Source organism: Microcaecilia unicolor, chromosome 2 (assembly GCF_901765095.1).
Source record: "Microcaecilia unicolor chromosome 2, aMicUni1.1, whole genome shotgun sequence".
In the NCBI taxonomy this organism is placed as follows: domain Eukaryota; kingdom Metazoa; phylum Chordata; class Amphibia; order Gymnophiona; family Siphonopidae; genus Microcaecilia; species Microcaecilia unicolor.
The window spans coordinates 119,503,574-119,530,268 of NC_044032.1; positions in this window are offsets into that span (position 1 = coordinate 119,503,574).

Consider the following 26,695-nt stretch of genomic DNA (forward strand, 5'->3'; position numbering starts at 1 on the left):
CGCACAGAGACACCCCTGATCCACCCAGGCCCATCCCCTGGCCATGCCCCCTTCTGAGGCACACTGTGAGATATAGGTGCTCAGGGTTATAAAATAGGGGCGTAGTTATGTGGGGCCACGGGGGCCTGGGCCCCTATAGATTTGGCCCTGGACCCCCTGCTGACAACCATCTCGACCCCCCCTCCCACCTCCAGCCCTCTGTCGCCATCAGCTACTTTTGCAGGACATTAGACTCATAGAGCTAGAACGAAGCCTTGCACATCAGCCAGCACCGAAGAAGAGGACTTCGCTGGAGGGGGTTGGGGTTCCCCACCAGCAAAGGTACCCGATGGTGACAGTAGCAGCGGAAGGGGAGATCAAAAGGGTTGACGCCGGGGGGGGGGGGTCAAAGTTGGTGGCGGCGGCGAGGGGGGTCATCAGCGCCAGGGGGGGGGCTAAAATATGCCCCCTCCTGCCAAAGTCTGGCTACGCCCCTGTTATAAAATAGTGCGCAAGCAGATGTGCCCACAAATCCAAGTGAATAGGCTGTGTCGGCATTGCCATTCGATTTTGTAAAAAGGGGGGATTAGTTGCATTTGCATCTTGGATCTGCACCAAACTTTCGGTGCTATATATAGAATCTAGAGGTTAATGTTTAGAATCACTTCCCTTAGAGCTGCTTTAATAGCATTCCATTTAATGGTAGACAAAAATCTCACATGGGTATGATGTGGTTAATAATGAATAAAAACAATAACTCAGTAACTCATGAATCATTTCAATGAAAAGTATTTTATCTGAACTAGCAAATCTGGATTCTCCAGGAACCTAGAGATGAAGTGCCAGATCAGATTGGGAAGACCCTCCCAGTTTAGAGATTTCAGCATGTTCAAATGTTTTAATATTACAGATCTCTGCCTGCACTTCCAAATATATAGTCATTTGAATGTCCAGAAACAGACTATCCTAGTAAATGTTGAGACAAGAAAAACATATAAAATGTATTTAATATTGATTCTTAATCATCATTTATATACCAATTTATCTGAACATAATCAAGCCAAGCAGTTTACAACAAAAATCTAATATAGATTTATATTTTACATGTATTGGATTGTTCTCACACCTTTTGCAGTAGTAGCTCAAGGTGACTTACAGGTCAGGTACAGTAGGTATGAAACAAACAAAAAAACATATCCATATTCCATCAGGAAATAAAGGCAAGTCAGCATAAAAATTCACTATCACTCAATCTCCCTGTTTACATAGCCACACAGCATTGCCGACACAGTCCTTTCAAAGTGAACGGGCTGTGTCGGCAGAAACACACAGCCAGTCGCTAGCATGGCTTTGTAAACAGGGGCCAAAGATAGGAGCACTTTCTACATATTCTGCCAGGCTAAAGATGAATCAAATCAGATGTTTTAAAATAAATGGTAACTGAGGCAGCACTACAAAATGCACTAACATTTGAGTCCTTCTCATTGCCAATCTGGTCGGTTAAATGTTAACAGTTTTTCTAGAAAGTCAAGAAGAAGAGCCCACTTCAAATTTCAAGTGGCAGTTTAGTCCAGTGGTTCCCAAACCTGGTCCCGGAGGCACCCCAGCCTGTCAGGTTTTCAGGATATCCACAATGAATATTCAGGAGAGAGATTGCATGCAGTGGAGGCAGTGCAATACCAATTGTATCTGATATCCTGTAATGACTATGTCATAACAACACTCTGTAAGCCACATTGAGCCTGCAAATAGATGGGGAAATGTGGGATACAAAGGCAATAATAAATAAATACACCACCTTAGTCAGAACTGACCTAGCGGTCAACGTAATAAAGCATCTGAAAGGGGTGCTGCTGAAGGCATCATGCGGTATCAAAGGGGCAAGGCTAACACTCTTCTTTCTCTAATTCCTTCTCAGACCCAAACTTGCTCACAGACATTCTTAAAGGTATTTAGAACCAGTCATCCAAATCAGAAATGGAGCTAGGTTGACGCGCGGGAGGAGCAAAAGCCACGCGAGAGCGGACTTTCAACGGCGTACATTTTCAATGCAACATGACGAGAAAAAAATAGGTGCCAGTGCCGGCAGAACTCCTTTTAGGGGAGCAGCCGCTCCCCTGGCGCCTCACCTAGCTATGCCACTGATCCAAATCGGTTTTACTGTTCTGGGATCCTGCCGGGTACTTGTGGACTGACCACTGTTGGAAACAGGATACTGGGAATGATGGACTTTCAGTCTGTCCAGTATGGCAATGCTTACAGTCTTATGCACACAGTAGGCTTGGCTGGAGTCATAAGCAGAGTCATCAGGCAACCAGTAAAAGCTGGAGCAATGATATTTCTGCAGCTTGCCTAGAAGTTTAATATAATAAAGCAACTAGGAAGTCTATATGAAAATGTCCATGAAGATGCCTATTTTATCCCTTTATAAAATACATTATTCAGTGATCCCCAATAGTGCAAAATTCACAGCTTCTCCAAAAGTGTATATGCGTATTTGAACAATATGCATGCACATCATAATTCTGCCAATTTATGTCCTTGGGGATTGTACTGTTCTAAGGCAAAGTGTAGCGTAGCTTAAACAGCCAGCATAAACCATCCTCAAGCAGAAGCTTCACCAGTAGACTCTTCTTTATTGTAGTACTCGGAATAAACAAAGAAAATCCAACTTACAATTCAGTTGCTTGTAAAAGAAATGCAGCCTTCTGCCCACAGAGTCTGTACCTAGCCACTTCAGAGGCAAGAAGATGGTCAAAATCTTGGCCCAGCTGAGAAGGAAAGCTGTAACACTCAAGGAAAATAAAGGAGAGAACTCGGAGAAAATAAATGGGGAATGACTTGAGTTACGATGTCTTTGGGAGATGACTTGAGGAGCTGTCTTAGGAAGATGAAAAATCTTGATGGAATTACAGTAGATTAAGATCACAAAGGCATGCTAGGGTTGGGAGAGAAGGAAAACATGCTGGGCCACTTGTGGAGAAAGAAGGAGAAATGCTGGACCATCGGGAGGGGCTAGAGAGAGAAGGAGACATCCTGGACCACTGGAGGGAAGAGAAATGCTGGAATATTGGGGGTGGGGAGAGAATGAGACATGACAGACCATTGGGGAGAGAGGAGAAATGTTGACCATTGGGAGTTGGGGAGAGAAGAAGACATGCTGGACCACTGGGGGTGGGGGGAGAAGACATGCTGGATCATTGGGAAAGGGAGATAGAAGATGAAATGCTGAACTATTGGGGTGGTGGGAAAGAATTAGACAAACTGGACCACTGGAGTGGAAGGAGACATCTTAGACTATTGGGGAAGGGAGAAGGAGAAATGCTGTATGGTTAGGTGGGAGAGAGAGAAAGAGAAATGCTGGACCATTGTAGGGGTAAGAAGACATGCTGGACTACTGGAAGAAAAGAAAAAAAACAGAAATGTTGGACCACTGAGGAGGGTGGAGAGAGGAGGAGACATACTGGACTACTGAGGGGGGTGGAGCGGGAAGAAATCAAGCTGAACCATTGGGGGGGAGAAGACATCCTGGGCCATTGGGAGAGGAAAGACATCCTGGATATTGAGGGGGGGAGGAGAAATGCTGAACCATTGAGTGAGGGGAAGAAAGAAACATGCTGGACTATTGAGAGTCGCCAAAGAGTCGGTTGGGCCGCTGGACGAAAATGGTGTTAAAGGGGCGATCAAGGAGGACAAAGCCGTAGCGGGAGAAATTAAATGAATTCTTTGCTTCGGTCTTCACCGAGGAGGATTTGGGGGGGACACCGGTGCCGGAAAGAATATTGAAGCGGGGGAGTCGGAGAAACTAAACAAATTCTCTGTAACCTTGGAGGATGTAATGGGTCAGTTCAGCAAGCTGAAGAGTAGTAAATCACCGGGACCTGATGGTATTCATCCCAGAGTATTAATAGAACTAAAAAATGAACTTGCGGAGCTACTGTTAGAAATATGCAATCTGTCCCTAAAATCGAGTGTAGTACCGGAAGACTGGAGAGTAGCCAATGTTACTCCGATTTTTAGAAGGGTTCCAGAGGAGATCCGGGAAATTATAGACCGGTGAGTCTGACGTCGGTGCCGGGCAAGATGGTGGGAGGCTATTATTAAGAATAAATTGCAGAGCATATACAAAACAGGGACTGATGAGAAAGGTCAGCACGGATTTAGTGAAGGAAGTCTTGCCTCACCAATCTAATGCATTTTTTTGAGGGGTAAGCAAACATGTGGACAATGGGGAGCCGGTTGATATTGTATATCTGGATTTTCAGAAGGCGTTTGACAAAGTGCCGCACGAAAGACTCCTGAAGAAATTGCAGAGTCATGGAATCGGAGGTAGGGTATTATTATGGATTAAGAACTGTTGAAAGATAGGAAGCAGAGAGTAGGATTGCGTGGCCAGTATTCTCAGTGGAGGAGGGTATTAGTGGGGTCCCGCAGGGGTCCGTGCTGGGTCCGTTGCTTTTTAATGTATTTATAAATGACCTAGAGATGGGAATAACTAGTGAGGTAATTAAATTCGCCGATGACACAAAATTATTCAGGGTCGTCAAGTCGCAGGAGGAATGTGAACGATTACAGGAGGACCTTGCGAGACTGGGAGAATGGGGCGTGCAAGTGGCAGATGAAGTTCAATGTTGACAAGTGCAAAGTGATGCATGTGGGTAAGAGGAACCCGAATATAGCTACGTCTTGCAAGGTTCCGCGTTAGGAGTTACGGATCAAGAAAGGGATCTGGGTGTCGTCGTCGATGATACGCTGAAACCTTCTGCTCAGTGTGCTGCTGCGGCTAGGAAAGCGAATAGAATGTTGGGTGTATTAGGAAGGGTATGGAGTCCAGGTGTGCGGATGTTATAATGCCGTTGTATCGCTCCATGGTGCGACCGCACCTGGAGTATTGTGTTCAGTACTGGTCTCCGTATCTCAAAAAAGATATAGTAGAATTGGAAAAGGTACAGCGAAGGGCGACAGTAAATGATAGTGGGGATGGGACGACTTTCCTATGAAGAGAGGCTGAGAAGGCTATGGCTTTTCCAGCTTGGAGAAGAGACTGCTGAGGGAGATATGATAGAAGTGTATAAAATAATGAGTGGAATGGATCGGGTGGATGTGAAGCGACTGTTCACGCTATCCAAAATACTAGGACTAGAGGGCATGAGTTGAAGCTACAGTGTGGTAAATTTAAAACGAATCGGAGAAAATTTTTCTTCACCCAACGTGTAATTAGACCTCTGGAATTCGTTGCCGGAGAACGTGGTAGCGGGCGGTTAGCTGACGGAGTTTAAAAAGGGGTTAGATAGATTCCTAAAGGACAAGTCCATAGACCGCTATTAAATGGACTTGGAAAAATTCCGCATTTTAGGTATAACTTGTCTGGAATGTTTTTACGTTTGGGGAGCGGCCAGGTGCCCTTGACCTGGATTGGCCACTGTCGGTGACAGGATGCTGGGCTAGATGGACCTTTGGTCTTTCCCAGTATGGCACTACTTATGTACTTATGTACTTATGAGAGGGGTAGGGAGAGAAGAAGACATGCTAGACCATTGGGGGAAGGAGAGATGCTGGACTATTGGGGGACAGAAGGAGAAATGCTGGCCCACTGGGTAGGGGAAAAGGAGACAGGGAGATGATAGGCTACGAATGGTGGGGAAGGTAAGGATAGATGTTGGGCTATAAGAGTGGGGGTGGAAAGAAGAAGATACTAGGCTGTTGGAGAGAAGGAGAGAGAGGAGATGCTGAGCTACAAAGGTGGAGAGAGGGGAGATACTAATAATCCCACATGGTTCCAAAGAATGATTGAGAAGAAAGATGGTGAGCACAGAAAGTGTGGTAATAGGGAGTGGTTGACAGAAAGGAATAGGAGGCTGGGAAAGGAGTGAGAGTGGGAATGTAAGAAGGAGATGGGAAACTGATAGTAGGTGAACAAAAAAAAAGAAAGAGATGGAGAACTGGAGGATGAGGAAAACAAATAGGCAGGTGAATCTCAGATCCAGCATGGGAATAGAAAAAAAGATGCGAATGGCCATGATGAGAAAAATAATTTATTCACCACATTATTTAAAATAGGCCCAACACGGCCACGTTTCACCCTCCTAAAGGGCTGCATCAGGGGCTAGCATATAACAACCCAGTGGTGCAGTAAAACCAATTCCACCTACTGAACTAAAACAGCTCCTCTCCTGAGAAGCATCAGCAGCATTTTGTGGTGAATCTGAGTCCTCTCCTGAGAAGCAGCAGCAGCATTTTGTGGTGAATCTGCATCACTGGGTTGTTATATTCTAGCAAAATGTGAAAGATCAATATGTGAGAGAATAAAATAAGACAGGATGAGTGAGGAGAAAGGACAAATAGACAGCAGACACTGGAAAGAGTTACTGGAAGACAGACAGGAAAGCACGCACACCAACATGATCAGAAAAATAAAATGCCCAGACAGCAAAGGTTAAAAAAAAGTGTTTTTATTCTGAATTTATGAACTGCAATATGTTAGCTATGGGAAATGTGCATTGCAGATGTCATTGTATTGTATTTAGTCAAGAAGAGAAATGAATTGTTTTTTTTCTCTCCGTGTTGTGGTAAATGCTGACTGAATTCTTGGGCTTACCAGTTCAATTTTTGTTTTCATATTTCTATTTCTAATTTGTAATCTGTATTTTGTGGGGGTCTATCTGTGCATAGGCACCAATGTTTCAAAATGATTGGGGGGTGCCAGGCAGTACAAATAACTCCTCCCTGGACAATGAAGGAACTTGCTCAATATTGGGGGTGCTCAGCACCCACTGGATTCACATAGCTGGCTCCAATGTGGCTGTTTTGCCTGTGACCAAGGTACAATATTCTGTTGTAAGTACTTTGTAAAGAGATCTACAGCAGTCCTACTTGTTTTTTTTTTTTTTTACCAGTAGTAAGATGTACTGGTGCTCTAGGTCCCAGTGTAATATTTTATGTGTTGTCTATTCATAGTGTAAGGGGTTTGAGAGAAGACCTGCTTCAAGGAGAGCGAAGGCAGAGAGAGGAGGGAGGTGTGCTCGGGAGAAAGAGCAGAATTCATTCACAGGTTCCTTATAGACATGGAATTCGCCCCCTACTGACCAAAAGGCCCGACCAGAATACCAACTAAGGATAGGACTACCATTCCCACAACCACCAGACCCTATGCAGGACTCACAGGAAATAGAGGGGGAGGGGCAGGACTGGGAGATGGTTTCTAATCAGGGAGATGGGGAGCTGGGAGACACCCTGTGGGGAGGATATTGAGTGGGATAAAATGGAGGCAGGGGAGGAGATAGAGGAGCGCATGGGAGGTGTCGGCATTAGCACAGGCTGCAGATGGCAAGGTGAGAGGTTTCCTGGGCTACAGTATTACCTCAACTGTTTAAAATTGGAGAAACAAAACTGGGGCAGTTGGGGAGGAACCTGTGGAGGAGAGTAACTCAGCAGATTAGTGTGCACAGAAGGGAGTGTCTTGAAAGGTTGGATTGCGACTAAAATCTCTGTAGGAGAAGAGGTTGAAGCTATGTTGATGAAATGAAACCGTTTGTGAGAAGAGAAAGTAGCAGTAAACTACCTCAGAACAGAAGGTAGGCAAGAGAAACTGGACTGTGGTTAGAATGTCTTAAGACAGGGACTTGAACTGTATTGTCGAGGTGGAGTAAACGTAAGAAACTTGAGGTGAAGAACTGTCCTGTAATATGAAGTTGGAACAGGAATAAGTCCTGTGTAACTAGACTGTGTAGCTAAAACCCCTTAACCTATAAAAGTATCGGAGTTGCTGCATGTTTGTTGAACTACTACCATAAGGCCAGCTTGAGTAACAGCTACCCGAGGAGCTGCAGAAGCTGGTGTTTAGAATAAGACAAGCTCGTAGTCCAAAGGTCCTGGGCATACATTGAATCCTACAGGCTAAGTACCGGAGAGTGGAAGAGGGACAGCTGACAATAGGTATTATTTGCTGTTTGTGTCTCGTCCGTGGCCGTGACAACCCTCATACTTACCCTGGTTTCTGGGAGTCAGTGTCTGTGCTGGCTTCTGCTTGTCTCTGTGTCTGTGTCTGTCTTAGGTTCTCTCTGGCTCTGTGGTGCTGATGGCCTTACTGAACCTCACCTGTGTGGGCTTTGCCTCTTCCAAGATGGCTTGCCGCCTCCTCCTCTTTGCCAGGTATCCAAGATGGCTCCCGCTGTTCCTTACTATGGCTGACTGCTCTGAGTGTCAAGCCTCTGTTTGGTCACAAGGTGATGGCTGCAGCTGTGGCTCTGGTGTTGATGGGCTTTATTAGTCACTTTGGAGACTACAGTCCTGGCCTTGCATCTCAATCTAAAGGTCCTGGTGTATAGAGTGCTCCTGTACACGTTTCAGTGTTTGCTCTGTGTGAGTTTCTATGTTTGACTAGCTAGCTTAGGCACCGTGTGGCTTGTAGCCTGTGTATAGCTTTGCTAGTGCTCTGTGTTTGTGTAGCTAGCTAGCTTAGGCACCGTGTGGCTTGTAGCCTGTGCAGAGCTTGGGCTAGTGCTCTGTGTTTATTTCCAGTGCATGACTAGTTAGCTTAGGCACCGTCTGGCTTGTAGCCTGTGCATAGCTCTGCTATTTATCTGTGTGTGTTTCCAGTGCATGACTAGTTAGCTTAGGCACCGTCTGGCTTTAGCCTGTGCATAGCTCTGCTAGTTCTCTGTGCTTGTTCCTAGTGTTGGCTAGCCGCCCTTGCTAGCCACTATCCCAAGACTGTGTTTGTTCCTAGTGTTAGACTAGCCGCCCTTGCTACCACTTTCCCAAGTCTGTGTTTGTTCCTAGTGTTAGACTAGCCCGCCCTTGCTAGCCACTATCCAAGACTGTGTTTATTCCTGGTGTTAGACTAGCCGCCCTTGCTAGCCACTTTCCCAGTCTGTGTTTGTTCCTAGTGTTAGACTAGCCGCCCTTGCTAGCCACTATCCCAAGACTGTGATTGTTCCTAGTGTAGACTAGCCAGCTTAGGCAACGTCTGGCTTGTAGCCTGTGCATAGCTTCTGCTAGTTCTCTGTGTTTGTGTTCCTAGTGCAGACTAGCCACTTAGCACCGTCTGGCTTGTAGCCTGTGCATAGCTCTGCTAGTTCTCTGTGGTTTGTTCCTAGTACAGACTAGCCAGCTTAGGCACCGTCTGGCTTGTAGCCTGTGTAAAGCTTTGCTAGTGTTCTGTGTTTTGTTTCCAGGGCATGACTTGTTAGCTTGGGCACAGCTTAGTTGTTAGCTGGTGTATAGCCTTCCAAGGTCTCCGGAGTTTGCTCTGTGTATGTTCCTGTGTTTGACTGGTTTGCCTAGGTATAGCGTTCCTATTAGCCTGGGTACAGTTTACTAGTCATTGTGTTGATTCCTGCCGACTGCCAGAACCCGGACAGTCCGGCTTGTCTGCCTTGCCTTCGCCTAGGTGCCGGGGGCACTCCTGGATCTTCATTCCTGCTGTTTCCTGTAAGTCCTATCGGCTGCTAGAACCTTAGGGGCGCAACCCTCTGGGAAAGGGCATCAAGTGGAGGTGAAGCCTAGGTCCAGGGTGTTCCCGTTCCGTGTGTTCCATCCGCGGGTTTCACTCCTGTATGTTCCAGTCCAGTGGGGGCCATCCAGTGTGGTCCAGTCCAGCGGCCCCACTCCAGTGCGCCCCGTCCGGTGCGTTCCAGTTCCGGAGTGTTCCGGTGTAGCACTCCAGTCCGGAGTTCCGTCGCAGTCTTGTTTCCTTCTCTAACCTGGAAGGTGATTTTGCCTGCCACTGGCCGCTCCACGGTAGTGGCCTATGGGACTCACAAACCCCGCTCTCCTACCGTGAAGAAACCTGAAGGTATGCCAAGGTCCTCGAGAGCGCGTCAAGCACAGAGAGACTCGACAGGATGCAAAGGGCCATGAGTTCGGCGAGATCATCGGTCCAGGTGGGCTTCATGCCCATAAATTCGTGCCCTATGGACAATCCGAGGGTAACTGCTGATTTTGTTTTTGACTCCAAGGGTCCCATTTCTTTTTTGGATCCCTTTATAAGGCTGTGGGAATACCGAGAGGAACTTCTGTCGAAGCCAGCCCTGAAAGATACTCCTGAGGCGGTAGCGGAAAGAGAGCGTCTCTTGTGGAGTCGGGTCCGCCACAGCCCAGTTTCTGACATGAACCCGGCTATCACGCTCTGCGAGTACCGCCTCAGACTTCTGGAAAACCCAGCTCTGCAGGGTACTCCGGAGGCTAAGGCCGAAAGAAGACGCCGGGGACTTCCTCCGCTCGGGTCTCTTCAACCCCCTCAGCAGAGTAGCCGGCCGTACCATGGGGTGGTAGCTCTTCTTCGGGATCCCAGTCCACCTATGTTGGGTCCCGATTTAGAGCTGTGGGAGTACCGAGAGGATTTCAAGGACTGCCCAGTTTCTCTTTTAGATCAGTCCATCAACCCAATTTTTTCTGTGAATCGTTTTATGACCCTCCGCGACTACCGGAAGGGACTTTTGTCCGATCCAACCCTGAGAGATACTTTTGAAGCGGCGGCTGAGAGAAAGCGTCTCCAGGAGTATGGGGTCTGCCATAGCCCAGTTTCGGATATTGATCCTTTGATTGAGGTTGAGAGATATCGCCACAAACTTCTTGCGGAGCCAGCCCTGTGGGATACTCTAGAAGCGGAGGCTGAACGAATACGCTGTGGTAGCCCCACGCTTGGGGCTCCCCAGCGGGTGGTACCGAAGAATCGGAAAGCCCCTCGCAGCTCAGTTCCTGTTCGGGATATCCAGTCCAGCCAAGCTCCTAAGCCGGTACGAGGGGTACTTCCTACCAAGCCCCGGACCCCAGGTCAAGTAGCGCTGCCGCTGAAGCGCCTGAGTCCAGTCCGGGGAATGCTTCATACTGAACCCCCAATTCCAGTCCAAGTAACGAGGAAGCTTAAGTCTCCGAGGCCAGTCCGAGGAAGGCGTTCGATGGAGCCTCGGATTCCTATGCAAGTGGCGCTCCAGGTCGAGCCTCCATTCCTCCTTCAAATGGCACGCCCTTTGAAGTCTCCGAGTCCAGTCCGAGGGAAACTTTCGATGGAGCCTCAGATTCCGGTGCAAGTGGCGCTTCGGGTCAAGCCTCCAGTCCTCCTTCAAATGGCACGCCCTTTGAAGTCTCCGAGTCCAGTCCGAGGGAAGATTTCGATGGAGCCCCAGATTCCTGTGCAAGTGGCGCTTCGGGTCGAGTCTCCGGTTCTTGTTCAAGTGACCCGTCCAGTCAAGCCACTGACTCCAGTTCAAGGGGGGCTTCTAACCAAGTCTCCGGTGCCAGTCCACAGGGTGGTTCAGGTGGCACCTCCGCTTCCAGTCCTGAGGGCACCTCCAATCAAGCTCCGAAGGCCAGTTCGAGGGGCACTTCAGATCGAGCCTCCGATCCCTGTCCAAAGAGTGTGTTCTGCCAAGCCTCAGTTAAAGTTCCGTCCCTGCCAGGAGGCAGAGGGCGTCGCGAGTTGCAAGTCCAGTCAAGATGCTGAGTCTGGACCGAGTTGCAAGTCCAGTCAAGATGCTGAGTCTGGATCGAGTTGCAAGTCCAGTCAAGATGCTGAGTCTGGATCAAGTAGTTCCAGTCAAGATGCTGAATCTGCACCGAGTGCAGAGGTCAGCCAAGATATTGAGTCTGCTCTTGAGGATGAGATGACGTTCCAAGAGGACTGTGATAGACCTTGTGTTGATTCAGCCTGGGAGAAGACCTCCGAAGCAATAGCTGAGAGAAGGTGTGTTCAACGGCTTGGGGCCCAGAGAAACCCATTTTCTGCATTTCAGCCTGCTAGCATGCTCTGGGGATACCAGGGCCGTCTCCTCTTGAACCCTGCTCGGCGGACGCCGCCTGAAGCTAATGCTAGAGAGACATCCCAGTCCGGCCAGAGGGGTGTGTCCAGCCCTGCAGCTGAATCTTTTCCAAGTTCCAGTTCTAACCAAGATGCTGAGCCTGTTCCGGGTTCCAGTTCCAGCCAAGAGGCTGAGTCCGTGTCCAGTTCCAGGTCCGACCAAGAGGTTGAGGTCGCCCTAAGTTCCAGTGTCCGGCAGGAGGCTGACTTTCTGCCGAGTTCCCGTTCCAGTCAGGCTCCTGAATCCAGTTCCAGTCAAGGGGTTGAGGCCAGTCCGGGTTCCTATCCCGGCTCCGTGTTGGATGCCAACCCGGGGGCTAGTTCCAGATCCATTTCTGTTCAGACTTCTAGCTCCTGTCAAGATGGGAATGCCACTTCGAGCCTCAGCCCAGCTTCTGATGTCAGCTGGGGTAGTGACTCCAGCCCTGTTCCTGTCATTTCATGGATTTGCCAAGAGGTTCAGGACATTGTGGGTTCCCTCAGGGGAGGGTTACTTTTGAATTGTGTTCCTCTTGATGTATCCATGTTCCTGAGGTTGCCCCGTGGTGACTCGAAGGAGCTTCCTGGTCACAAGTTCTACTTTTGTCTGCCAGTTGTGAACTTCATTGTGACTTCCAGCCCAGTGATCTATGTCTGGCTTTTGAGACCTATCAGGAAGTTTCACCATAGTTACCCCTGGATACCGGACCGCCTCCGGGAGACCGAGAGGGGGGTCTTGAGGAGGGGATACTGTCCCGTCCGTGGCCGTGACAACCCTCAGACTTACCCTGTTTCTGGGAGTCAGTGTCTGTGCTGGCTTCTGCTTGTCTCTGTGTCTGTGTCTGTCTTAGGTTCTCTCTGGCTCTGTGTGCTGATTGCCTTACTGAACCTCACCTGTGTGGGCTTTGCCTCTTCCAAGATGGCTGCCGCCTCCTCCTCTTTGCCAGTATCCAAGATGGCTCCCGCTGTTCCTTCCTATGGGCTGACTGCTCTGAGTGTCAAGCCTCTGTTTGGTCACAAGGTGATTGCTGCAGCTGTGGCTCTGGTGTTGATGGGCTTTATTAGTCACTTGGAGACTACAGTCCTGGCCTTTGCATCTCATCTAAAGGTCCTGGTGTATAGAGTGCTCTGTACACAGTTTCAGTGTTTGCTCTGTGTGAGTTTCTATGTTTGACTAGCTAGCTTAGGCACCGTGTGGCTTGTAGCCTGTGTATAGCTTTGCTAGTGCTCTGTGTTTGTGTAGACTAGCTAGCTTAGGCACCGTGTGGCTTGTAGCCTGTGCATAGCTTTGCTAGTGCTCTGTGTTTATTTCCAGTGCATGACTATTAGCTTAGGCACCGTCTGGCTTGTAGCCTGTGCATAGCTCTGCTAGTTATCTGTGTTTGTTTCCAGTGTAATGACTAGTTAGCTTAGGCACCGTCTGGCTTGTAGCCTGTGCATAGCTCTGCTAGTTCTCTGTGTGTGTTTCCAGTGCATGACAGTTAGCTTAGGGCACCGTCTGGCTTGTAGCCTGTGCATAGCTCTGCTAGTTCTCTGTGCTTGTTCCTAGTGTTGGACTAGCCGCCCTTGCTAGCCACTATCCCAAGACTGTGTTTGTTCCTAGTGTTGGACTAGCCGCCCTTGCTAGCCACTATCCCAAGACTGTGTTTGTTCCTAGTGTTGGACTAGCCGCCCTTGCTAGCCACTATCCCAAGACTGTGTTTGTTCCTAGTGTTGGACTAGCCACCCTTGCTAGCCACTATCCAAGACTGTGTTTGTTCCTAGTGTTGGACTAGCCGCCCTTGCTAGCCTACTATCCCAAGACTGTGTTTGTTCCTAGTGTTGGACTAGCCGCCCTTGCTAGCACACTATCCCAAGACTGTGTTTGTTCCTAGTGGTTAGACTAGCCGCCCTTGCTAGCCACTATCCCAAGACTGTGTTTGTTCCTAGTGTTAGACTAGCCGCCCTTGCTAGCCACTATCCCAAGACTGTGTTTATTCCTAGTGTTAGACTAGCCGCCCTTGCTAGCCACTTTCCCAAGTCTGTGTTTGTTCCTAGTGTTAGACTAGCCGCCCTTGCTAGCCAATTTCCCAAGTCTGTGTTTGTTCCTAGTGTTAGACTAGCCGCCTTGCTAGCCACTATCCCAAGACGGGTTTATTCCTAGTGTTAGACTAGCCGCCCTTGCTAGCCACTATCCCAAGACTGTGTTATGTCCTAGTGTTAGACTAGCCGCCCTTGCTAGCCACTATCCCCAAGATTGTGATTGTTCCTAGTGTTAGACTAGCCGCCCTTGCTAGCCACTATCCCAAGACTGTGATTGTTCCTAGTGTAGACTAGCCAGCTTAGGCACCGTCTGGCTTGTAGCCTGTGCATAGCTCTGCTAGTTCTCTGTGTTGTTCCTATTACAGACTAGCCAGCTTAGGCACCGTCTGGCTTGTAGCCTGTGTAAAGCTTTTGCTAGTGTTCTGTGTTGTTTCCAGGGCATGACTTGTTAGCTTGGGCACAGCTTAGTTGTTAGCTGGGTATAGCCTTCCAAGTCTCCGGAGTTTGCTCTGTGTATGTTCCTGTATTTGACTGGTTTTCCTAGGTATAGCGTTCCTATTAGCCTGGGTACAGTTTACTAGTCATTGTGTTGATTCCTGCCGACTGCAGAACCCGGACAGGTCCTGCGTGTCTGCCTTGCCTTCGCCTAGGTGCCAGGGGGCACTCCTGATCTTCATTCCTGCTGTTCCTGTAAGTCCTACCGGCTGCCAGAAACCTTAGGGCTCAACCCTCGGGGAAAAGGCAGTCAAGTGTAGGTGAAGCCTAGGTCCAGGGTGTTCCCGTTCCGCGGGTTCCGCTCCAGTGTGTTCCAGTCCAGCGGGTTTCACTCCTGTATGTTCCAGTCGCAGTGGGCCACTCCAGTGTGTCCAGTCCAGCGGGCCCCACTCCATGTGCACCCGTCCGGTGCGTTCCAGTTCCGAGTGTTCCGGTGTAGCACTCCAGTCCGGAGTGTCCGGTCCAGTCTTGTTTCCTCTCTACCTGGAAGGTGATTTTGCCTGCCACTGCCGCTCCACAGTAGTGGCCTATTGGACTCACAAACCCCGCGCTCCCGGGAAGAAACCTGAAGGTATGCCAAGGTCCTCGAGAGCGCGTCAAGTGCGAGAGACGCGACAGTTTGTAATCATAGGAATTAGGGTTACTGTTGTATAACAATACTATATGAAGGTTGAGTTAGGATTTTTTCAGGTTTTGTATTTCACAGTGTGTCTGGTACTGGAGAGATTTATGTTTCTGTTGCTCAGATGACATGAGAATATTTTTTTATATGGTGACTTCCAAGGAGAAATGTTCTACCTGTTCTTGGGGGGAGGCTAGATTTTTGCAGCTGCAGAGCATGTTTACCTTTAACTCAAAAAAACTGTTTTACTGTGTCAGACCAAAGGTTCCTGAAAAATCTAAGTTATGTTATGTTTACAGTATTAACAATATTTCTTATTATTTTCATTTTTCATGTCTGTAGATATCATTAAATCAGTTATTAAATTACACAGTAATTTTTGCCCTGAGTTATGCATTTCGTTAGACCAACCCCCCCCCCCCCCCCCCCCCATTTACTAAGCCGCTCTAGCAGCTGTCGTGCACTAATGTTGACACAACAGTATGTAAGTGCAGAAAGAGAAAGCCTAGCTGAGCAGATTTTGCAATTTCAGTCTAAGCATCAAAAGTGCTCCAGAGGGATCAATCACTTTTGTATTAACTTAGAGAAATACGAATAAAGATTTTACTTGGTTGCGCCTAAATTAAATCTGATTGTCTCTCTCATTCCAGCTAGACATTTTTCTCTAAGGCTGAAGTGTTTTCCCCTCCCAAGGGGCAAGGGATTTACATATAACCAGGGCTGCCGAGAGACTGAGCCGGACCCAGGGCAAAGCCTCTACCTCCCCCCAATCGCTACTGCTGTCACCTCCCTCTCCTGCTCCCAGGCTGCCAGCGCTGCAGTCCCCAGTCTCCACCTATCTTCCCTCAGCTCCCTTCTGTCCCATTCGACCCCCTTCATTTAAAAAAAAAATCTCAAAATTGGCAGTGCAGCGCCTTCTGTGTGAAAGCGACAGATAGCCTTGGGCGGGCCTTCCCTCACTGTGTCCTGCCCTCGTGGAAATAGAAAGATACATCAGAGGAGGGTGAGACACAGTGAGGGAAGGCCCGCCCGAGGCGATCTGCTACTTTCACACAGAAGACGCTGCACTACCAATGAGCAGAAGGAAGGTAGGTGGAGACTGGGGACTGCGGCACCAGTGGCCTGGGAGCGGGAGAGGGCGAGAAACCCCAGCACTGGGCCCTCATTTGAGTCCCTGGCCCAGGGAATTTTGCCCCCCCCCCCCCAGCAACCCTGCATATAACTATTCAGGTACTTGCACTGACCCTGATGGGCTCACAATATAAGTATATTGTACATGGGGCAACAGAGGCTAAGTGACTTGACCAGGGTCACACAGAGCTGCAGAGGGAAGTGAATGTGGTTCCCCAGGATCTTAACCCATTGCTGACGCTTAGGCAGCATTGGGAATCAAACCTGGTTCCCCAGGTCCACAACCCGCTGCACTAACCATTAGGCCACTCCTTCACACGGTTCTGTCCACAAATGTAGTACTAAGTGTAGGAATAATTCCACTTCTGGTCCTGACCACCCCCCTCCCCCCCCCCCCCCCCCCCAGTTCCCCTTCCTTTTTGTCTACAAATTAAGCTTTATCTATAAAGTACAAGAAATCCATTCCCATGGCTGAGATGATGTTGGCAGAAGAAAGGACCTGTATTTAGTGAACACCCTAGCGGTGTTGCACTGATGTGTCACTTTTGCTTCTATTTTCCTTGCCCTGCCTTGTACTGATATCTATTGTGCTCTTTTTCCTGTCGTAACTATCTGCAGTCCTATTGTCTGAGCCCAATTCCACCACTGTGGCCTGGGTCCATGCTGAGATTCTAGAGGTGATGTCAGGGCATGAATTTCAGTGAAACCCTAGTGTGGCACACGCTGAAGAATTACAACCAAAGCCCAGGTGTGCTCTTTGGGCATTCCTTGGAGCATCTCCTGGGGTACTTCTAACTGATGCCTTATTTTATTTTTGGTATGACTTTGATGTCATTATTTATCCACTTGGGCCCAGTCATCCAAGTGGTTACTCTTTTTTTTTTTTTCTTTTTCTTTTTTACCATGTCCTTTCATCTGATTCCTGTGGTTTGGGGATGCCATCTTCTCTTTGTCGGGCAACAAGTAAAAATCTTGGTATCTTGCAACAACTGTTCTCTAGCAGTTTTAAATTATATTGACCTCTCTGCCTAAGTGTTCATTTGGTTAGATTTCTAAATTTTACATCTCTTAGGAACAAAGTCACTTTGCCCATGATCTGATTTGTTACTTGGCTGAGGAATAGAGCAATCCCTCACCTTGTTTTGTTCTGTTTCCCTAGGCTTTAGTGTCATTTCTAAGAACAGAGTAGCAAAACAAGTGGTGGTGTAGCCATTTTTAATGATAACATATGTCAGTTACAGAAGTTGATTCTGTTTACCTTGCCTACTCAGAAACTATGCTTGTATGTGTTAATCTCTCTCTTGGTTTTTATATACTTCTTATGTATTGTCCACCCCCCTTTGCAGCTGCAGATTGGAAATTGGTCCCGTCAATGCTCTCAGAGATGTAGTGTTGCAGTTCCCACTTTTTAGGCGATTTTAATATGCACTTTGATGACCCCAAATCTTCTAGAGATAAATACTAAAATTGGGTTTGTAAATGATCTAGATTAACCCAAGCAAGGGTTGGACCACACGTGTTAAGGTCATTTAACTGATCTTATTTTTTCGCTCTCTCCTTTTATTGGTCAGTTTTTGCACAGTCCCACTCTCTCTTTATCTGATCGTGCACCTTTATAAGTCCAGGTAGCTCTGCTCTATACAAAATCCTCTAGTACTAGCTGTAACCAGTTGGACTAGGAGTATAGGTTCCATGGATTTGGACATTCTAGCAACCAAGGATCAGAAATTTCACTCTGACTAACTCTTTGCCTCTCTCTAGTCAAACTTCTCTATAAAACACTGGCCTTAGCTAAGCCTTCAACAAGTGGCCCAGGCCCATTTCTGTGAAGCAATACCAGCCCAGTATCAGCATGAGTTAAAGTTCCTAAAGAGACAGATGAATAGGGCTGGATGATTTCAAGGAAAGCTATGATCCCCTTCTACGGCTCAGCAGTGTAAGGGACAATTACAGGCCTACTAAGAGGCAATAACTGTAGCACAGAAAAACTTTTGTATTCTTTCCAACCCAACAGAAGTTGGAAAGTATTATACAAAAGGGTTCGAGAATGTCTGTCTGGAAGCAAAATAATTCTCCCAAAATTTAACAGACTGGGATGACATTTGGCTTGAGGTTAAAAAATTAAGACGACACAATGAGTTTGAAAGCAGGCCAAATCAGACTGGAAGTTCCAGGGTTATAACACCCACCCCCAATAAATAAATAAATATAACCCAATGCATTTCTTTAGGAGAATGAGTTCCAGCTTCAGTAGCAAAGGAAAATTAGCAAAACGTTATGAAACTTGGCATATAGGTAAAGTAAAAAAAAAAAAAAAAAGCAAAAAGCACACAGAGTTCAAAAACTGGTCAAATTGGAACAGTGGTTCCATAGAAATGAGCCCTTATAAAATATGTCCCAAAAAACAACAAGGCAAACGATCTGCAAAATCCAATATGGGAAAGAAAGCCAGCAGATCAATGTCACAACAAAAAGATTTTATTGAAGATACCGTGTATGAACAAATCGCCCGACACAGGCCGTGTTTCGCCCACCTAGGGCTGCGTCAGGGGCTAATTTGAAACCTTCGTAAAGGGGCAAATATGGTGCATAAAAGTCAAGAAAAAACCAGCTAAAACGGGAATCCTGTGGTCTCTAGCATACACAAATGGACACACCATTATTGAAGCTTCAAAAATGGTGTGTCCATTTATGTAAGCTAGAGACCACAGGATTCCCGTTTTAGCTGGTTTTTTCTTGACTTTTATGCACCATATTTGCCCCTTTACGAAGGTTTCAAATTAGCCCCTGACGCAGCCCTAGGTGGGCGAAACACGGCCTGTGTCGGGCGATTTGTTCATACACGGTATCTTCAATAAAATCTTTTTGTTGTGACATTGATCTGCTGGCTTTCTTTCCCTTATAAAATATGTTCCAGTTCATGTCAATAGGAAAAGGAACTCCAGCTTCTGTGGCACAGAAACTTAGATAGAATGAACTATACCAATTAGAGAGCAAAGCTAGGCACTTTAAAAGGCAGTACCCCAAAACAAACTCCCGCACACATAAGCCACACCATCCCACAAACTGCCCAATCCTTAAAAACTGCCCTCTGAAATGGGCCCACAACCAAAACCTAGCCCTTGCAGTTGCATTTCCACTATGCATAATTACCCTGCCCTCTAAAACTACCTCCTGCAAACTGCACCACTCAAAAAAAAAAAAAAAACTACCCCATGCCTAAAATCTGCCCTTCTACAATTACCCCACAAAATGTCCCATATCAAACAATGAACCCCCCCACAAACTACCCCAGCCCCAAAATTACAAATGCCCCACCACCCCACAAATTGCCCCATCCTCAAAAATAATCCCCAATCCCCTTCCCCCTCCTTGCCACCCCACAAGTGCCCTTTTATCCCAGCTACTTGTACCTCAGACAAAACATAGAACAAATACACACACACAAACATATGTAGACCCCACAGGGAATGTTCATATTTCCATATCCCTTTATTTTTCTTTGTTGTCAATTCTACTCTGACAAAGGGGGATATATGATAATGTATGAGTTTCCATATGTTTGAAAAGTTTGAATATCTAATTAAGAATAAGTGGGGGGGGGGGGGGGGTAACTACTTCAGGAATCAGACAGTTTCTTATTGGTTGCTAAGTGTATTGCCAAGTAAACTCTGCTGCTGTGGACAGGGCCAGATTAAGCCACTTGCAAACGTTAAGCATAATTATGCCCATACATTATGGGGGTCCTGCGAGATGTGCTCAGTCCCAGGGATTTTAGGACTGCCAATTGTCTAGCTTTGTTCAGAACTTCTTTCAGAGTTTTCCTTGTCCCTTAGCCACTTTTCAAAACTATGAGCGGCTTGCACAATCACAATATAGGATCTAGTAAATCTAAAGTTTATTTCCTACTTAAATTGAGGGAGCCCTCCTAAATGTTACAGCTTAGGTGGCCACAATGCACATAGATCCAGCCCTTCATGACCCATCCTCTCCTTAAGACACCTTCCTTAGATATTATTCTCCTTCCTAGCCCTGATTTCCAATATTTCCTTTATAGCTACAATACTGAAAAGGCAATCTTATTCTAGTTTTCTGCAGAAAACTAATATATCACAACCATGGCAGTCATGGTTTCATGCTAAGCACAGAACAAAGAAATGCCTTATGGCCTTTCTTAGTGAAATCAGGGAACAGCTAAGACCAGTGATTTTCAAGCTTTTTCAACTCGCAGCACAATTTCAAGGCATAAAAATTGTCAAGGCACATCACTGGAATCTAGCCCATATCTGCCCATCCTCACTAAGATCCATTCCATCTCCACGAGTAATTTCCTCCATCCCCACCATATCTGTAACTTTCAGAAGTAGTTATTTCATTTAATTATGCTACTGAAATAAATTAGGCTCTGGCTGAGACCCATTTACAAAGTATGTATTCTTCGCAATTAATATTTCCAAATTAATAAAATTCTTTTGCTATTCTTTACCATTTGTAGTATAAATAAACAAAGGCACTTTATTAATTTGGAAATATTAATTGCAAAACATACTTTGTAAATGGGTCTCTGCCAGAGCCTCTAATGCTATTTTGTATATGTAAGGGTTCAATCTAATTCTCCCTGAAGAATATTGTTGCTTTACTTTGAACCACATATTTAATTTGTGTTCACTCTAATTGACAGCACCTTTCACTACATCAAAATAAAGAAATATTCATGCAAGTAAGGCAGATCATATGTAAAAGGAAAGAAAATTCTAGAGAGAAAAATGGAAGAAAAATTAAGGCATTGTCATACATACAAACAAAAGAATAAAGTGATACCCCTTCTGCAAGTGGCCCCCAGTCTGCCCTTAACTCTACCTCCATTCTATGCATACATTTTAAGCATAAAATTATTTGTAGAACTAGCACAAATTTAAAAAGACTTATGCGATCAGCCAGTGCATTATTTATGGCTTATCCACCCAGAGCCTCCTACAAGCTGAACAAGAAACTTTACTAAGTGCCTGATTGGGTCCTGGCTTGGGAAAATGCCACCCTGTGCCTGGACCCCAACTACATAGGCCTGTCCATCTTCACCTTACTTTTCTGCTGCCTGCCCCTGATGGACAGGAGATGGGAGACGTTGGTTAGAAACATCACAATACTTGTCCTTTTCTCTTACCAGGCCAAGAAGGGTCTAGGAGGCAGGTATGAGAAACATTAAGTTCTGGTTAGAGGGAAGGGCAACACAGGGCCGCCCAGAGGGGGGGGGGGGGCAAACTCTGCTGTGCCAGCAACAGGTCCTTCTTCCTGCCACATCACAGGGAAGAAGGACCTGTGCAGTGCAGCAGACAAGTAAGCAGTGCATGTACAAAGCACCAAGCTTTATGCATATGTGCAAGCATGGCTGTGGCTGAACAAATGTGTAAATATTATTGGTTTTAATGATCAGTCATGTACAACCCCCCCGGATTCTATATAGCACGCCTAGAAATCCATGCCATTCTATAACAAGCAATAATGAGCTCTAACTGGCACTGATTAGAATTTAGGCACACAGGTCACTAAGCATATTCTGTAACAATGTACGCTGAACTTCTAACACTTAGAGGTAAAAGGGGCATGATTATGGGTGGGATATGGGCATTTTGTGGGTGTTCCAAAATGTATGCATCTAGTTATAGAATATGGCCCAGTGTGTCTAAATCTATACGCTGAGATTTATGCCATGTTTTTGTTGGTGTAAATGGACACATGTAGATTTAGGTGTTGAAATATCAACTAAGTGTAGTCTATAATCTTTGCTGAAATCTAGGTACTGATTATAGAATACTCTTAGTTGGCACTGATTTCAGCGCCGATTTTCTTTAGGCACCATATATAGAATCTCCCCCAAAGTGCATTAACGGTGAAAACTAAAAATTATTTCCTTTTGAATTGAATCTGCCTTTTTATATCTAAAAAAATAAGAGTACTTTACTTGAAGCAAGCACTTCATTACTCATAGGTCACTTCTTTAACCATTTGGGTTCTTTGTAAATCTGAGCAGTGATAAAAGTTCACACACTACAATGACTGACACTTGTTTACTGTTTTTAGAGTGTTAGTGGATTTTAGAAGGATCAACCAAAGCCGTGGTTTCAATTTACTTATCTGCTAGGGAGAAAAAAGATGAAAGTAAAAAAGATTCATTCACAGTGAAAAGCTTTTACTAGGGTCCATTAAATAATTGTTAAAGTTAAACTAAATTACACTTTAGAGTCTGTTCTAAAGGAGACAAAAACTTGCTATTTTTTGAATTGTTGATTCTGTTCTATTTCATTTTCCTGAGTGGTACAGTAACACCAGTAACCAAAGCAACATAGAGGGGCATAATCAAACGCGAACGCCCATCTCCATGGGCGTCTATCTCCGAGAACAGGTACGTGAAGGGGCGAGACAAACCATATTTTTGAAAAAAATGGGTGTCCATCTTTTTTCCGATAATACGGTTTGTGCCAGCCAAATGCATCGGATTTGTGCGGATTTGAGCTGGGCGGTTTCGTTTTTCAGCGATAATGGAAAACGAAGGCGCCTAGCTCAAAAACGAACAACTCCAAGGCATTGGGTCATGGGAGGGGCCAGGATTCGTAGTGCACTGGTCCCCCTCACATGCCAGGACACCAACTGGGCACCCTAGGGGGCACTTTTACAAATTAAAAAAATAAAATAAAATAGCTCCCAGGTATATAGCACCCTTCTCTTGTGTGCTGAGCCCCCCCCCAAATCCCCCCAAAACCCACTGCCCACAAGTCTACACCATTACCATAGCCCTAAGGGGTGAAGGGGGCACCTACATTTGGGTACAGTGGGTTTTGGGGGGTTTTGGAGGGCTCAGCATTAACCAGCACAAGTGTAACAGGTAGGGGGGATGGGCCTGGGTCCGCCTGCCTGAAGTCCACTGCACCCACTAACAACTGCTCCAGGGACCTGCATACTGCTGTGATGGAGCTGAGTATGACATTTGAGGCTGGCATACAGGCTGGGAAAAAAAGTTTTTAAAGTTGTTTTTTTGTGGTGGGATGGGGTTAGTGACCACTGGGGGAGTCAGGGGAGGTCATCCCTGATTCCCTCCGGTGGTCATCTGGTCATTTAGGGCACTTTTTTGGGACTTGTTCGTGAAAAAAAAGGGTCCAAAAAAAGTGACCTAAATTCTCGCTAAAAATGGCTATTTTTTTTCCATTATTGGCGAAAGCCGCCCATTTCTGTTCGGCCTTTAACCACGCCCCAGTCCTGCCTTCACCATACCTCCGACAAGCCCCCATCAACTTTGGCCGTTTCCGCGATGGAGTGCAGTTGAAGACTCCCAAAATCGGCTTTCGATTATACCGATTTGGGCGCCCACGGGAGAAAGACGCCCATCTCCCGATTTGGGTCGAAATATGGGCGTCTTTCTCTTTCAAAAATAAGCTGGATAGTCTATTCCTTCCCTATCCAGGATAGCAGTGTAGAATCATGGCTGCAACCAAGCAGCATCCCTTAAATTATGTAGTTTGTAAAATAAAGCTTTTCACACAAGTTTTTATTAGTTTTGCATGCCCTGTTACTCTTTTCCTCCTTTCTTTTGCTACACAAAAGATACGCAAATTGACTGAACATCTTCTGGAGCTGCAGTTACACACTAAAACAGCAGTATCCTACCAGACAGCTTCCTGCTTTCAGATATTATTTGAAAAATAATGAAATGCCCAGCAAACAAATACAAGGATCCATGAATGATATAAAAACTGTGGAATCTCAAGGCCCATTTTACACAGGCCTCCTAATTCTTAACCTAAATGTAAGCAACATTTGCACGCTATGATTATAGAATGCTTAGCAGTTATGCTCACAGAATGTTCCATTCACGTGCATAAACAGTATTCTACAATGTGAGCACACAAGTCACATGGGGGAATTCTATAAACGGTGCTCAAAATTTGGTACTGGAAAAAACACGTACCCTTTACAAATAGAGCTATGAGCAGATTTCCTGTGCCCAATTCTGGTGCTGGACTTACGCCACCTGAAACCTGGTGTAAATCCTGACATGCAAGTTGAACATAGATCCTCCATATTCTATAACATTGAGCCCATCTTTATGGAATGCCCCGAACCACTCATACCCCTGCTACGGGATTTGGACACCCAGCGTTATAGACTAGTGCAAATCCTAATTGGTGCCAATTATCAATTGGTTGCTTTCAATTATTGCTCGTTAATGGCTTGTTAGCCAAGCAAGTTATGTGAGCATCTTGGATCGTCACCCAAATTTGGGTGCCATATATATGGAATTTGGGGAGAGCAGGCAAATTCAAGGAGGGTGTTCACAGGAGAGGAGCATGGGTGTATCCACATTTTACACAAGTAGGTTATAGAATATTGTATATCAAAAGAATGTTCCCAATCTGTAAAACATAATGACCACATCCTTCCTTTAGTAATACAGAGAAAAGACCTTATTGAGATACAAAACAGGGGACTAAAACCCCTAAAATAAAACACCATCTTTGGTCAGAAAAACTCTATAAATATTTCACAAATAAAAAATGATTATTGTGACCACTTAAATTGTGTCTTAGCAAGTCTATTTAAATTGTATCTTAACAAATTGAGATAAATTAGTACTTAATTTAAAATAGGATCCCTTATGGAGGTGTCTGGTATCATTTAAGCTGGAGGCATCTTCAAAACAGCTTAACAAACTGTCATTTACGTACTAAAGTGCTACATTTAGGCACACTCATTTGCACAACTGCTACTGACATGGCATAAGTGTGGTATATAAATGCTAACTTATCTGGGCATCAAATACCATTATAGAATGTATGCTCAAGGGCAAATTCTCAAAAGGTCACCAGGGTCTCTCTCTAGGACAGCAACTCCGGTCACCTACTACCTCCTTTAAAAATCGATAAAATAAAACCCTACGCCTCCTTGGTGTATGCTCCTACAGTCAATGTCTTCTTAGGTGGAGTTGGCCACGCATTCTAACTACTTTTAAAAATAAAAGCTAATTCAGAAATCCATCTACTAAACCTCTCACAATCATATTGGCTCACACTCTATCCCATGTTCAGCCCCACGTTAGCTTAGAGGGCAGCATAGAATTTCACTCTGATGCCACACTGTCTCCCAGTTTCACAGGCTTTGCACCCTAATTTCTAGAGCAGTGCCTCAGTTCAGCCTTAGAATGCAGGCTGAATGTTACTGCTGAGCTCCAGAATTCCACCTTCACCACAGCCACTTTCACAAAGCGCAGGCCAGGGGCGTAGGGCCCACCCAGTTTTGGTTCAGGCCCACCCAGCAGTGGAGGCAGTGGAGCGGAGGGAGCAGGCTGAGCTCCGATCCCGTATCTGCCTCCCCAGCCCGCCACTGCCCCGCCCCCCGCCGCCGCCGCCCGCCGTACCTTTAAATATTACAGTTTTGCTGGAGTCGCGGGCAGCCGGCATTGAAGACATCGGCAGGCTTACGCCGGTTCCAGCAGCCTTCCCTTCCCTCGTTGCAAGTCAGATGATGGCTCCGCCCTCTTCTGACGTATTTCCTGTTTCTACGAGGGCGGAGCCATCATCCGACTTGCAACGAGGGAAGGGAAGGCTGCTGGAACCGGCGTAAGCCTGCCGATGTCTTCAATGCCGGCTGCCCGCAACTCCAGCAAAACTGTAATATTTAAAGGTACGGCGGGGGGGGGGGGGGACTGGAAGGAAACAGGGCAGACAGGAGAGGAGGGTTGCTGCACATGGTGGAAAAAGGGACAGGAGGGTTGATGGAGGGAAGGGGAGAGGAGGGTTGCTGGACATGGTGGAAGAAGGGGAGAGGAGGGTTGCTGGACATGGTGGAAGAAGGGGAGAGGAGAGGGCAGGGGAGAGGAGGGTTGCTGGATGAAGGGAAGGGGAGAGGAGGGTTGCTGGATATGGTGGAAGAAGGGGAGAGGAGGGTTGCTGGATGGAGGGAAGGGGAGAGGAGGGTTGCTGGACATGGTGGAAGAAGGGGAGAGGAGAGGGCAGGGGAGAGGAGGGTTGCTGGATGAAGGTAAGGGGAGAGGAGGGTTGCTGGACATGGTGGAAGAAGGGGAGAGGAGGTTGCTGGATGGAGGGAAGGGGAGAGGAGGGTTGCTGGACATGGTGGAAGAAGGGGAGAGGAGGGTTGCTGGATGAAGGGAAGGGGAGAGGAGGGTTGCTGGATATGGTGGAAGAAGGGAGAGGAGGGTTGCTGGATGGAGGGAAGGGGAGAGGAGGGTTGCTGCACATGGTGGAAGAAGGGGAGAGGAGGGTTGATGGAGGGCAGGGGAGAGGAGGGTTGCTGGATGGAGGGAAGGGGAGAGGAGGGTTGCTGGACATGGTGGAAGAAGGGGAGAGGAGAGGGCAGGGGAGAGCAGGGTTGCTGGATGAAGGGAAGGGGAGAGGAGGGTTGCTGGATGGAGGGAAGGGGTGAGGAGGGTTGCTGGACATGGTGGAAGAAGGGGAGAGGAGAGGGCAGGGGAGAGGAGGGTTGCTGGATGAAGGGAAGGGGAGAGGAGGGGTTGCTGGACATGGTGGAAGAAGGGGAGAGGAGGGTTGCTGGATGGAGGGAAGGGGAGAGGAGGGTTGCTGGACATGGATGGAAGCGAGGGAAGGGAGAGAGAAGAAATGCTGGACATGGATGGAGGGAATGGAAGAATGAGGAAG